At 24.9% G+C, this 12998-nt stretch overlaps 1 pseudogene; it reads left to right on the top strand.

Annotated features, from left to right (window-relative positions):
* Window positions 1-12998, top strand: part of LOC133656269 (glutamate receptor ionotropic, NMDA 2C-like) — a 181251-nt pseudogene that overhangs the window by 142327 nt on the left and 25926 nt on the right.

Raw genomic sequence — 12998 nt, forward strand, 5'->3', positions numbered from 1 at the left:
CAGTTTTTAATTTAAAACAAAACAAAACAAAATAATCCAAATAAAATTCCCCCTCTTATTGAGGTATGACAGTTTTTAATACAAAACAAATCTTAACAAAAATTCTCAGGGATACAAAAGTGAGTGTAGAAAAAAGTCTTTTTTTTTTTTTTTTTAATTGTTTTTATTTTCAACGCTTAAATTTCTAGTTCAACTTCTGATCTATTTGTCAAATGTCAATTTGTATTATTCTTATAGTTTTTTAATGCCCTTTTTGTAACAGAATACTTAGTTTTTTTTATGGCAAAAAATATTTCAAAGTGGAATATTTATTGTGAAGTAATAGGAACCTTAAAAAGTGAATAATTCATTAACATCCATTTTGATTCATTATAAATTTTTGAGCTCTGATAGTTTTTAATATAAAAAAAAACAAATACTAAAATTATCAGGCATCCAAAAGCGATTCATTATTATTTTTGAGCTATATAATTATTTTATTTTTTTAAATCCAACTAAAATACTCTGGCATCCAAAAGGGATTCACTAAATAATTTGTTAAAAATAAGTCATACTTTAATTTGTATTTTCTTTATTTTTAACGCTTAACTCTCTAGATCAACTTCGGATCAATTTGTCGATTTTACGTTTGTATAATGTTTTTATGTTAGTTTTATACCCCGTTTGTCATAAAACAAATGTTTTATGGCAAAAACACAACATATGCAATATTTTCCCCCAAAAATATATATTTTCATTATTATTATTTTTTGAGCAATAACAGTTTTTAATTAAAAAAATTTTAAAATAAACTAAAGTTCTCAGGGATCCAAAAGTGATCCACTCATTAAAGTGTAAAAAAAAGTCATACATTTTTTTAATTGTTTTTCTTTTCAATGCTTACATTTTCTAGATTAACTTCTGATCTATTTGTCAATTTCTCAATAAATTTGTATTATTCTTATGGTTTTTTAATGCCCTTTTTGTAACAGAAAGCACTAATTATTCCCCCCAAAAAATATTTCAAAGTGGAATATTTATAGTGAAGTAATAGGAACCTTAAAAAGTGAATAATTCATAAACATTCATTTTAAATCATTATTAATTTTTTAGCTCTGACAGTTTTTAATATATAAAAAAAACAACACTAAAATTACCAGGCATCCAAAAGGGATTCATTATTATTTTTGAGCTGTATAATTTATTTATTTTTTAAAATCCAACTAAAATTCTCTGGTATCCAAAAGCGATTCACTAAATAAATTGTTAAAAATAAGTCATACTTTAATTTGTATTTTCTTTATTTTTAACGCTTAACTCTCTAGATCAACTTCGGATCAATCCGTCGATTATACGTTTGTATAATGTTTTTATGTTTGTTTTATACCCCGTTTGTCATAAAACAAATGTTTTATGGCAAAAACACAACATATGCAATATTTTCCCCCCAAAATATATATTTTCATTATTATTATTTTTTGAGCAATAACAGTTTTTAATTACATTTTTTTTAAATAAACTAAAGTTCTCAGGGATCCAAAAGTGATCCACTCATTAAAGTGTAAAAAAAAGTCATACATTTTTTTTAATTGTTTTTATTTTCAATGCTTACATTTTCTAGATCAACTTCTGATCTATTTGTCAATTTCTCAATACATTTGTATTATTCTTAGGTTTTTTTATGCCCTTTTTGTAACAGAAAACTTTGTTTTTTATGGTAAACACAAATTATTCCCCCAAATAATATTTCAAAGTGGAATATTTATAGTGAAGTAATAGGAACTTTAAAAAGTGAATAATTCATAAGCATTCATTTTAAATCATTATTAATTTTTGAGCTCTGACAGTTTTTAATATATAAAAAAAAAATCACTAAAATTACCAGGCATCCAAAAGGGATTCATTATTATTTTTTGAGCTATATAAAAATGTTTAGTTTTTTTTTAAATCCAACTAAAATTCTCTGGCATCCAAAAGGGATTCACTAAATAAATTGTTAAAAATAAGTCATACTTTAATTTGTATTTTCTTTATTTTTAACACTTAAATCTCTAGATCAATTTCGGATCAATTATTTTTTTTGAGCAATAACAGTTTTTAATTAAAAAAAAACAAAAAAACAACTAAAGTTTCAGGGATCCAAAAGTGTAAAGTGTAAAAAAAAGTAATACATTTTTAAAATTGTTTTTATTTTCAACGCCTACATTTCTAGATTAACTACCGATCTATTTGTCAATACATTTGTATTAAACACAAATTATTCCCCCCCAAAAATATTTCAAAGTGGAATATTTATTGTGAAGTAATAGGAACCTTAAAAAGTCAATAATTCATAAACATTCATTTTGATTCATTATTATTTTTTGAGCTCTGACAGTTTTTAATATATATAAAAAAAAATCACTAAAATTATCAGGCATCCAAAATGGATTCATTATTATTTTTTGAGCTATAAAAAAAAAAAAAATACAACTAAAATCCTCTGGCATCCAAAAGGGATTCACTAAATAAAATATTAAACATAAGTTATACTTTAATTTATATTTTCTTTATTTTTTGATCAGTAACAGTTTTTAATTAACAAAAAAAAAAAAACTTAAATTCTCAGGGATCCAAAAGTGATCCACTCATTAAAGTGTAAAAAAAAGTTGTTTTTTATTTTCAACGCCTACATTTCTAGATTAACTTCCAATCTATTTTTCAATAAATTTGTATTATTCTTATAGTTTTTTTAATGCCCTTTTTGTAACAGAAAACACTAATTATTCCCCCCAAAAAAATATTTCAAAGTGGAATATTTATTGTGAAGTAATAGGAACCTTAAAAAGTGAATAATTCATAAACATTCATTTTGATTCATTATTAATTTTTGAGCTCTGACAGTTTTTAATATATATTAAAAAAATCACTAAAATTACCAGGCATCCAAAAGGGATTCATTATTATTTTTTGAGCTATATAAAAATGTATTTTTTTAAAAAATCCAACTAAAATTCTCTGGCATCCAAAAGGGATTCACTAAATAAATTGTTAAAAATAAGTCATACTTTAATTTGTATTTTCTTTATTTTTAACACTTAAATCTCTAGATCAACTTCGGATCAATTATTTTTTTGAGCAATAACAGTTTTTAATTAAAAAAAAAACAAAAAAAAACTAAAGTTTCAGGGATCCAAAAGTGTAAAGTGTAAAAAAAAGTAATACATTTTTTAAATTGTTTTTATTTTCAACGCCTACATTTCTAGATTAACTACCGATCTATTTGTCAATTTCTCAATACATTTGTATTAAACACAAATTATTCCCCCCCCCCAAAAAATATTTCAAAGTGGAATATTTATTGTGAAGTAATAGAAACCTTAAAAAGTCAATAATTCATAAACATTCATTTTGATTCATTATTATTTTTTGAGCTCTGACAGTTTTTCATATATAAAAAAAATCACTAAAATGATCAGGCATCCAAAATGGATTCATTTTTTTTTTTTGAGCTATAAAAAAAAAAAAAAAAAATACAACTAAAATCCTCTGGTATCCAAACGGGATTCACTAAATAAAATATTAAACATAAGTTATACTTTAATTTGTATTATCTTTATTTTTTGAGCACTAACAGTTTTTAATCAACAAAAAAAACCAACTTAAATTCTCAGGGATCCAAAAGTGAACCACTCATTAAAGTGTAAAAAAAAGTTGTTTTTTATTTTCAACGCCTACATTTCTAGATTAACTTCCGATCTATTTGTCAATAAATTTGTATTATTCTTATGGTTTTTTAATGCCCTTTTTGTAACAGAAAACACTAATTATTCCCCCCCAAAAAATATTTCAAAGTGGAATATTTATTGTGAAGTAATAGGAACCTTAAAAAGTGAATAATTCATAAACATTCATTTTGATTCATTATTAATTTTTGAGCTCTGACAGTTTTTAATATATAAAAAAAAAATCACTAAAATTACCAGGCATCCAAAAGGGATTCATTATTATTTTTTGAGCTATATAAAAATGTTTAGTTTTTTTTAAATCCAACTAAAATTCTCTGGCATCCAAAAGGGATTCACTAAATAAATTGTTAAAAATAAGTCATACTTTAATTTGTATTTTCTTTATTTTTAACACTTAAATCTCTAGATCAACTTCGGATCAATTATTTTTTTGAGCAATAACAGTTTTTAATTAAAAAAAAACAACTAAAGTTTCAGGGATCCAAAAGTGTAAAGTGTAAAAAAAAGTAATACATTTTTTAAATTGTTTTTATTTTCAACGCCTACATTTCTAGATTAACTACCGATCTATTTGTCAATTTGCCAATACATTTGTATTAAACACAAATTATTCCCCCCCAAAAAATATTTCAAAGTGGAATATTTATTGTGAAGTAATAGGAACCTTAAAAAGTCAATAATTCATAAACATTCATTTTGATTCATCATTATTTTTTGAGCTCTGACAGTTTTTAATATATAAAAAAAATCACTAAAATGATCAGGCATCCAAAATGGATTCATTATTATTTTTTGAGCTATATAAAAAAAAAAAAAAATACAACTAAAATCCTCTGGCATCCAAAAGGGATTCACTAAATAAAATATTAAACATAAGTTATACTTTAATTTGTATTTTCTTTATTTTTTGAGCAGTAACAGTTTTTAATTAACAAAAAAAAACAACTTAAATTCTCAGGGATCCAAAAGTGAACCACTCATTAAAGTGTAAAAAAAAGTTGTTTTTTTTATTTTCAACGCCTCCATTTCTAGATTAACTTCCGATCTATTTTTCAATAAATTTGTATTATTCTTATAGTTTTTTAATGCCCTTTTTGTAACAGAAAACACTAATTATTCCCCCCCCCAAAAAATATTTCAAAGTGGAATATTTATTGTGAAGTAATAGGAACCTTAAAAAGTGAATAATTCATAAACATTCATTTTGATTCATTATTAATTTTTGAGGTCTGACAGTTTTTAATATATATTTAAAAAAATCACTAAAATTACCAGGCATCCAAAAGGGATTCATTATTATTTTTTGAGCTATATAAAAAAAAAAATTATTTTTTAAATCCAACTAAAATTCTCTGGCATCCAAAAGGGATTCACTAAATAAATTGTTAAAAATAAGTCATACTTTAATTTGTATTTTCTTTATTTTTAACACTTAAATCTCTAGATCAACTTGGGATCAATTATTTTTTGAGCAATAACAGTTTTTAATTTAAAAAAACAAAAAAACAACTAAAGTTTCAGGGATCCAAAAGTGTAAAGTGGAAAAAAAAGTAATACATTTTTTAAATTGTTTTTATTTTCAACGCCTACATTTCTAGATTAACTACCGATCTATTTGTCAATACATTTGTATTAAACACAAATTATTCCCCCCCAAAAATATTTCAAAGTGGAATATTTATTGTGAAGTAATAGGAACCTTAAAAAGTCAATAATTCATAAACATTCATTTTGATTCATTATTATTTTTTGAGCTCTGACAGTTTTTGATATAAAAAAAAAATCACTAAAATTATCAAGCATCCAAAATGGATTCATTATTATTTTTTGAGCTATAAAAAAATAAATAAAAAAAATAAAAATAAAATCCTCTGGCATCCAAAAGGGATTCACTAAATAAAATATTAAACATAAGTTATACTTTAATTTGTATTTTATTTATTTTTTGAGCAGTAACAGTTTTTAATTAACAAAAAAAAACAACTTAAATTCTCAGGGATCCAAAAGTGAACCACTCATTAAAGTGTAAAAAAAAGTTATTTTTATTTTAAACGCCTACATTTGTAGATTAACTTCCGATCTATTTGTCAATACATTTGTATTATTCTTATAGTTTTTTAATGCCCTTTTTGTAACAGAAAACACTAATTATTCCCCCAAAAAAATATTTAAAAGTGGAATATTTATTGTGAAGTAATAGGAACCTTAAACAGTCAATAATTCATAAACATTCATTTTGATTCATTATTATTTTTTGAGCTCTGACAGTTTTTAATATAAAAAAAAAAAAAATCACTAAAATTATCAGGCATCCAAAATGGATTCATTATTATTTTTTGAGCTATAAAAAAAAAAAAAAAAAAAATACAACTAAAATCCTCTGGCATCCAAAAGGGATTCACTAAATAAAATATTAAACATAAGTTATACTTTAATTTGTATTTTCTTTATTTTTTGAGCAGTAACAGTTTTTAATTAACAAAAAAAAACAACTTAAATTCTCAGGGATCCAAAAGTGAACCACTCATTAAAGTGTAAAAAAAAGTTGTTTTTTATTTTCAACGCCCACATTTCTAGATTAACTTCCGATCTATTTGTCAATAAATTTGTATTATTCTTATAGTTTTTTAATGCCCTTTTTGTAACAGAAAACACTAATTATTCCCCCCCCAAAAAATATTTCAAAGTGGAATATTTATTGTGAAGTAATAGGAACCTTAAAAAGTGAATAATTCATAAACATTCATTTTGATTCATTATTAATTTTTGAGCTCTGACAGTTTTTAATATATAAAAAAAAAATCACTAAAATTACCAGGCATCCAAAATGGATTCATTATTATTTTTTGAGCTATAAAAAATTAAAAAAAAAAAATACAACTAAAATTCTCTGGCATCCAAAAGGGATTCACTAAATAAAATATTAAACATAAGTTATACTTTAATTTGTATTTTCTTTATTTTTTGAGCAGTAACAGTTTTTAATTAACAAAAAAAAACAACTTAAATTCTCAGGGATCCAAAAGTGAACCACTCATTAAAGTGTAAAAAAAAGTTGTTTTTATTTTCAACGCCTACATTTCTCGATTAACTTCCGATCTATTTGTCAATACATTTGTATTATTCTTATAGTTTTTTAATGCCCTTTTTCTAACAGAAAACACTAATTATTCCCCCCAAAAAATATTTCAAAGTGGAATATTTATTGTGAAGTTATAGGAACCTTAAAAAGTGAATAATTCATAAACATTCATTTTGATTCATTATTAATTTTTGAGCTATTATTTAAAAAAACAAAACAACAACCACATTTCTCAGTCATCCAAAAGGGATTCACTCAATAAATTGTTAAAAATAAGTCATACTTTAATTTTTATTTACTTTATTTTCAACGCTTAAATCTCGAGATCAACTTCAGATGAATCTGTGGATTATACGTATATTATTATAATGTTTTTTTATATAACGGCACAACATTTCCCCCACAAAAAATACACTTATTCCATTTTGTTAGGCGTGTGTTTATAAAATTGTGCTGACTGTTCAGCCATTATTTCCTTCTATTAAGAATGAGTAAATATCGATATTTTACACGTGTAATTATGTTGTTGTGCGTGCGCAGCCCCGGGCGGCCCCACCTTCACCATCGGCAAGTCGGTGTGGCTGCTGTGGGGCATCGTCTTCAACAACTCGGTGCCCATTGAGAACCCCAAGGGCACCACCAGCAAGATCATGGTGCTGATCTGGGCCTTCTTCGCCGTCATCTTCCTGGCCTCCTACACCGCCAACCTGGCCGCCTTCATGATCCAGGAGCAGTACATCGACACGGTGTCGGGGCTCTCCGACAAGAAGGTAAGAGGCCGGGTCCCGTCAGGGGGTGAGGGGGGGGTGCAGAGGCACGTGAAGACGGCACGGCGCCGTCGATAAACTAATCAATGGCTGACTTTGGTCTAACCGTGGGCTTTTGTCTCCAGTGTTTGTCCATCAATAGTCCGCCCCCGGGTGGTCCCCCTTTCTCATCCCATCGCTGAATAAATGTCAACTGCGTTGTTCACAAACAGGGTTTGGTGCAGATCTGGATAAAGGTGCAGATGGAGGATTTTTACAGATGCAGGAACAGAGCGTATGTCAGTTGACCGCCACCTAGCTCGAGCCGTCCTATTTATCAATCGATCAATCAATGTTTACTCACATAGCCCTAAATCAGTGTTTTTCAACCTTTTTAGAGACGAGGCACATTTTTTGCGTTGAAAAAATGCGGAGGCACACCACCAGCAGAAATCGTTAAAAAAAGGAAACTCGGTTGACTGTAAAAAGTCGTCGTCGCAATTGTTGGGTATGACTTTAAAGCATAACCAAGCATGCATCAATATAGCTCTTGTCTCAAAGTAGGTGTACTGTCACCACCTGTCACATCACACCCGGATTTATTTGGAGTTTTTTGCTGTTTTCCTGTGTGGAGTGTTTTAGTTCTCCTTTTTTGGTGGCTTTTTCTCTTTTTTTTGGTATTTTCTTGTAGCAGTTTCATGTCTTCCTTTGAGCGATATTTCCCGCATCTACTTTGTTTTAGCAATCAAGAATATTTCAGTTGTTTTTAATCCTTCTTTGTGGGGACATTGTTGATTGTCATGTCATGTACGGATGTATATTTTCTTTGCTCCACAGTAAGTCTTTGCTGTTGTCCAGCATTCTGTTTTTTGTTTACTGTGTAGCCAGTTCAGTTATAGTTTCGTTCTGCATAGCCTTCCCTAAGCTTCAATGGCTTTTCTTAGGGGCACTCCCCTTTTGTTTATTTTTGGTTTAAGAATTAGACACCTTTTTACCTGTTAAAAAAAAGTCATACTTTAATTTTTATTTTCTCTAGATCAACTTCGGATCAATCCGTCGATTATAAGTTTGTATAATGTTTTTATGTTTGTTTTATACCCCTTTTGTCATACAACACTTGTTTTATGGCAAAAACACCAAATATGCAATTATTTCCCAAAAAAAATATTTCAAAGTGGAATGTTTGATTATATTCATTACAAAAAATAAAATAAAAAATTAAAATTCCAACTAAAATTCTCTAAAAAAATGTTATACCCCTTTTTTCATATATCACTTGTTTTATGGCAAAAACACAAAATATGCAATATTTTCCCCAAAAAAATATTTCAAAGTGGAATATTTGATTATTTTCATAAAAAAATAAATATATATAAAAATAAAAAATCCAACTAAAATTCTAAAAAAAAAAATGTATACCCATTTTTGTCATAGAACACTGTTTTATGGCAAAAACACCAAATATACAATATTTTCCCCAAAAAATATTTAAAAGTAGAATATTTGATTATATCCATAAAAAAAAAACAAATATGAAAATAAAAAATCCAACTAAAATTCTCTAAAATTGTTTTATACCCCTTTTGTCATAGAACACTTGTTTTATGGCAAAAACACAAAATATGCAATATTTTACCCAAAAAAATATTTCAAAGTGGAATATTTGATTATATACATAAAAAAATAAATAAAATAAAAATCCAACCAAAATTCTCTAAAATTGTTTTATACCCCTTTTGTCATATATCACTTGTTTTATGGCAAAAACAAAAAATATGCAATATTTTCCCCGCAAAATATTTCAAAGTGGAATATTTGATTATATTCATAAAAAAATAAATACATATAAAGATAAAAAATTCTACTAAAATTCTAAAAAAAAAATGTATACCCATTTTGTCATAGAACACTGTTTTATGGCAAAAACACCAAATATGCAATATTTTCCCCCAAAAATATTTAAAAGTGGAATATTTGATTATATTCATAAAAAATAAAATAAAAATAATAAAAAATCCAACTAAAATTCTCTAAAATTGTTTTATACCCCTTTTGTCATAGAACACTTGTTTTATGGCAAAAACACAAAATATGCAATATTTTACCCCAAAAAATATTTCAAAGTGGAATATTTGATTATATTCATTAAAAAAAATTAAAAAATCCAACTAAAATTCTCTAAAATTGTTTTATACCCCTTTTGTCATAGAACACTTGTTTTATGGCAAAAACAAAAAATATGCAATATTTTCCCCGCAAAATATTTCAAAGTGGAATATTTGATTATATTCATAAAAAAATAAATATATATAAAAATAAAAAATCTAACTAAAATTCTAAAAAAAAAAAAGTATACCCATTTTGTCATAGAACACTGTTTTATGGCAAAAACACCAAATATGCAATATTTTCCCCAAAAAATATTTAAAAGTAGAATATTTGATTATATTAATAAAAAAATATATATATAAAAATAAAAAATCCAACTAAAATTCTCTAAAATTGTTTTATACCCCTTTTGTCATAGAACACTTGTTTTATGGCAAAAACACAAAATATGCAATATTTTACCCCAAAAAATATTTCAAAGTGGAATATTTGATTATATTCATTAAAAAAATGTAATATATATAAAAATAAAAAATCCAACTAAAATTCTCTAAAATAGTTTTATACCTCTTTTGTCATAGAACACTTGTTTTATGGCAAAAACTAAAAATATGCAATATTTTCCCCGCAAAATATTTCAAAGTGGAATATTTAATTATATTCATAAAAAAAAGTAAAATAAAATAAAAAATCCAACTAAAATTCTCTAAATTTGTTTTATACCCCTTTTGTCATATAACACTTGTTTTATGGCAAAAACACAAAATCTGCAATATTTTCCCCAAAAAATATTTCAAAGTGGAATATTTGATTATATTCATTAAAAAAAATATATATATATATAAAAATAAAAAAATCCAACTAAAATTCTCTAAAATTGTTTTATACCCCTTTTGTCATAGAACACTTGTTTTATGGCAAAAACACAAAATATTCGATATTTTCCCCAAAAAATATTTCAAAGTGGAATATTTGATTATATTCATAAAAAAATAAATATATTTAAAAATAAAAAATCCTACTAAAATTCTAAAAAAAAAAATGTATACCCATTTTGTCATAGAATACTGTTTTATGGCAAAAACACCAAATATGCAATATTTTCCCCAAAAAATATTTAAAAGTGGAATATTTGATTATATTCATTAAAAAAAAACAAATATAAAAATAAAAAATCCAACTAAAATTCTCTAAAATTGTTTTATACCCCTTTTGTCATAGAACACTTGTTTTATGGCAAAAACACAAAATATGCAATATTTTCCCCAAAAAATATTTCAATGTGGAATATTTGATTATATTCATTAAAAAATGAAATATATATAAAAATAAAAAATCCAACTAAAATTCTCTAAAATAGTTTTAAACCCCTTTTGTCATATATCACTTGTTTTATGGCAAAAACACAAAATATGCAATATTTTCCCCAAAAAATATTTCAAAGTGGAATATTTGATTATATTCATAACATCATAACAACAACAACAACAAAAAATCCAACTTAAATTCTAAAAAAAAAATGTATACCCATTTTGTCATAGAACACTGTTTTATGGCAAAAACACCAAATATGCAATATTTTCCCTAAAATATATTTCAAAGTGGAATATTTAATTATATTCATAAAAAAAATAAAGTAAAATAAAATAAAAAATCCAGCTAAAATTCTCTAAATTTGTTTTATACCCCTTTTGTCATAGAACACTTGTTTTACGGCAAAAACACAAAATATGCAATATTTTACCCCAAAAAATATTTCAAAGTGGAATATTTGATTATATACATAAAAAAAATTAAATTAAATTTAAAAAATCCAACTAAAATTCTCTAAAATTGTTTTATACCCCTTTTGTCATAGAACACTTGTTTTATGGCAAAAACAAAAAATATGCAATATTTTCCCCGCAAAATATTTCAAAGTGGAATATTTGATTATATTCATAAAAAAATAAATATATATAAAAATAAAAAATCCTACTAAAATTCTAAAAAAAAAATGTATACCCATTTTGTCATAGAACACTGTTTTATGGCAAAAACACCAAATATGCAATATTTTCCCCAAAAAATATTTAAAAGTGGAATATTTGATTATATTCATAAAAAAAAACAAATATAAAAATAAAAAATCCAACTAAAATTCTCTAAAATTGTTTTATACCCCTTTTGTCATAGAACACTTGTTTTATGGCAAAAACACAAAATATGCAATATTTTACCCAAAAAAATATTTTAAAGTGGAATAATTGATTATATTCATTAAAAAAATTAAATATATATAAAAATAAAAAATCCAACTAAAATTCTCTAAAATAGTTTTATACCCCTTTTGTCATAGAACACTTGTTTTATGGCAAAAACAAAAAATATGCAATATTTTCCCCGCAAAATATTTCAAAGTGGAATATTTAATTATATTAATAAAAAAAATAAAGTAAAATAAAACAAAAAAATCCAACTAAAATTCTCTAAAATTGTTTTATACCGCTTTTGTCATAGAACACTTGTTTTATGGCAAAAACACAAAATATGCAATATTTTACCCCCAAAAATATTTCAAAGTGGAATATTTGATTATATACATAAAAAAAATTAAATTAAATTTAAAAAATCCAACTAAAATTCTCTAAAATTGTTTTATACCCCTTTTGTCATAGAACACTTGTTTTATGGCAAAAACAAAAAATATGCAATATTTTCCCCGCAAAATATTTCAAAGTGGAATATTTGATTATATTCATAAAAAAATAAATATATATAAAAATAAAAAATCCTACTAAAATTCTAAAAAAAAAAATGTATACCCATTTTGTCATAGAACACTGTTTTATGGCAAAAACACCAAATATGCAATATTTTCCCCAAAAAATATTTAAAAGTGGAATATTTGATTATATTCATAAAAAAAAACAAATATAAAAATAAAAAATCCAACTAAAATTCTCTAAAATTGTTTTATACCCCTTTTGTCATAGAACACTTGTTTTATGGCAAAAACACAAAATATGCAATATTTTACCCAAAAAAATATTTTAAAGTGGAATAATTGATTATATTCATTAAAAAAATTAAATATATATAAAAATAAAAAATCCAACTAAAATTCTCTAAAATAGTTTTATACCCCTTTTGTCATAGAACACTTGTTTTATGGCAAAAACAAAAAATATGCAATATTTTCCCCGCAAAATATTTCAAAGTGGAATATTTAATTATATTAATAAAAAAAATAAAGTAAAATAAAACAAAAAAATCCAACTAAAATTCTCTAAAATTGTTTTATACCGCTTTTGTCATAGAACACTTGTTTTATGGCAAAAACACAAAATATGCAATATTTTACCCCCAAAAATA

Source organism: Entelurus aequoreus, linkage group LG08, assembly GCF_033978785.1.
Source record: "Entelurus aequoreus isolate RoL-2023_Sb linkage group LG08, RoL_Eaeq_v1.1, whole genome shotgun sequence".
NCBI lineage: Eukaryota > Metazoa > Chordata > Actinopteri > Syngnathiformes > Syngnathidae > Entelurus > Entelurus aequoreus.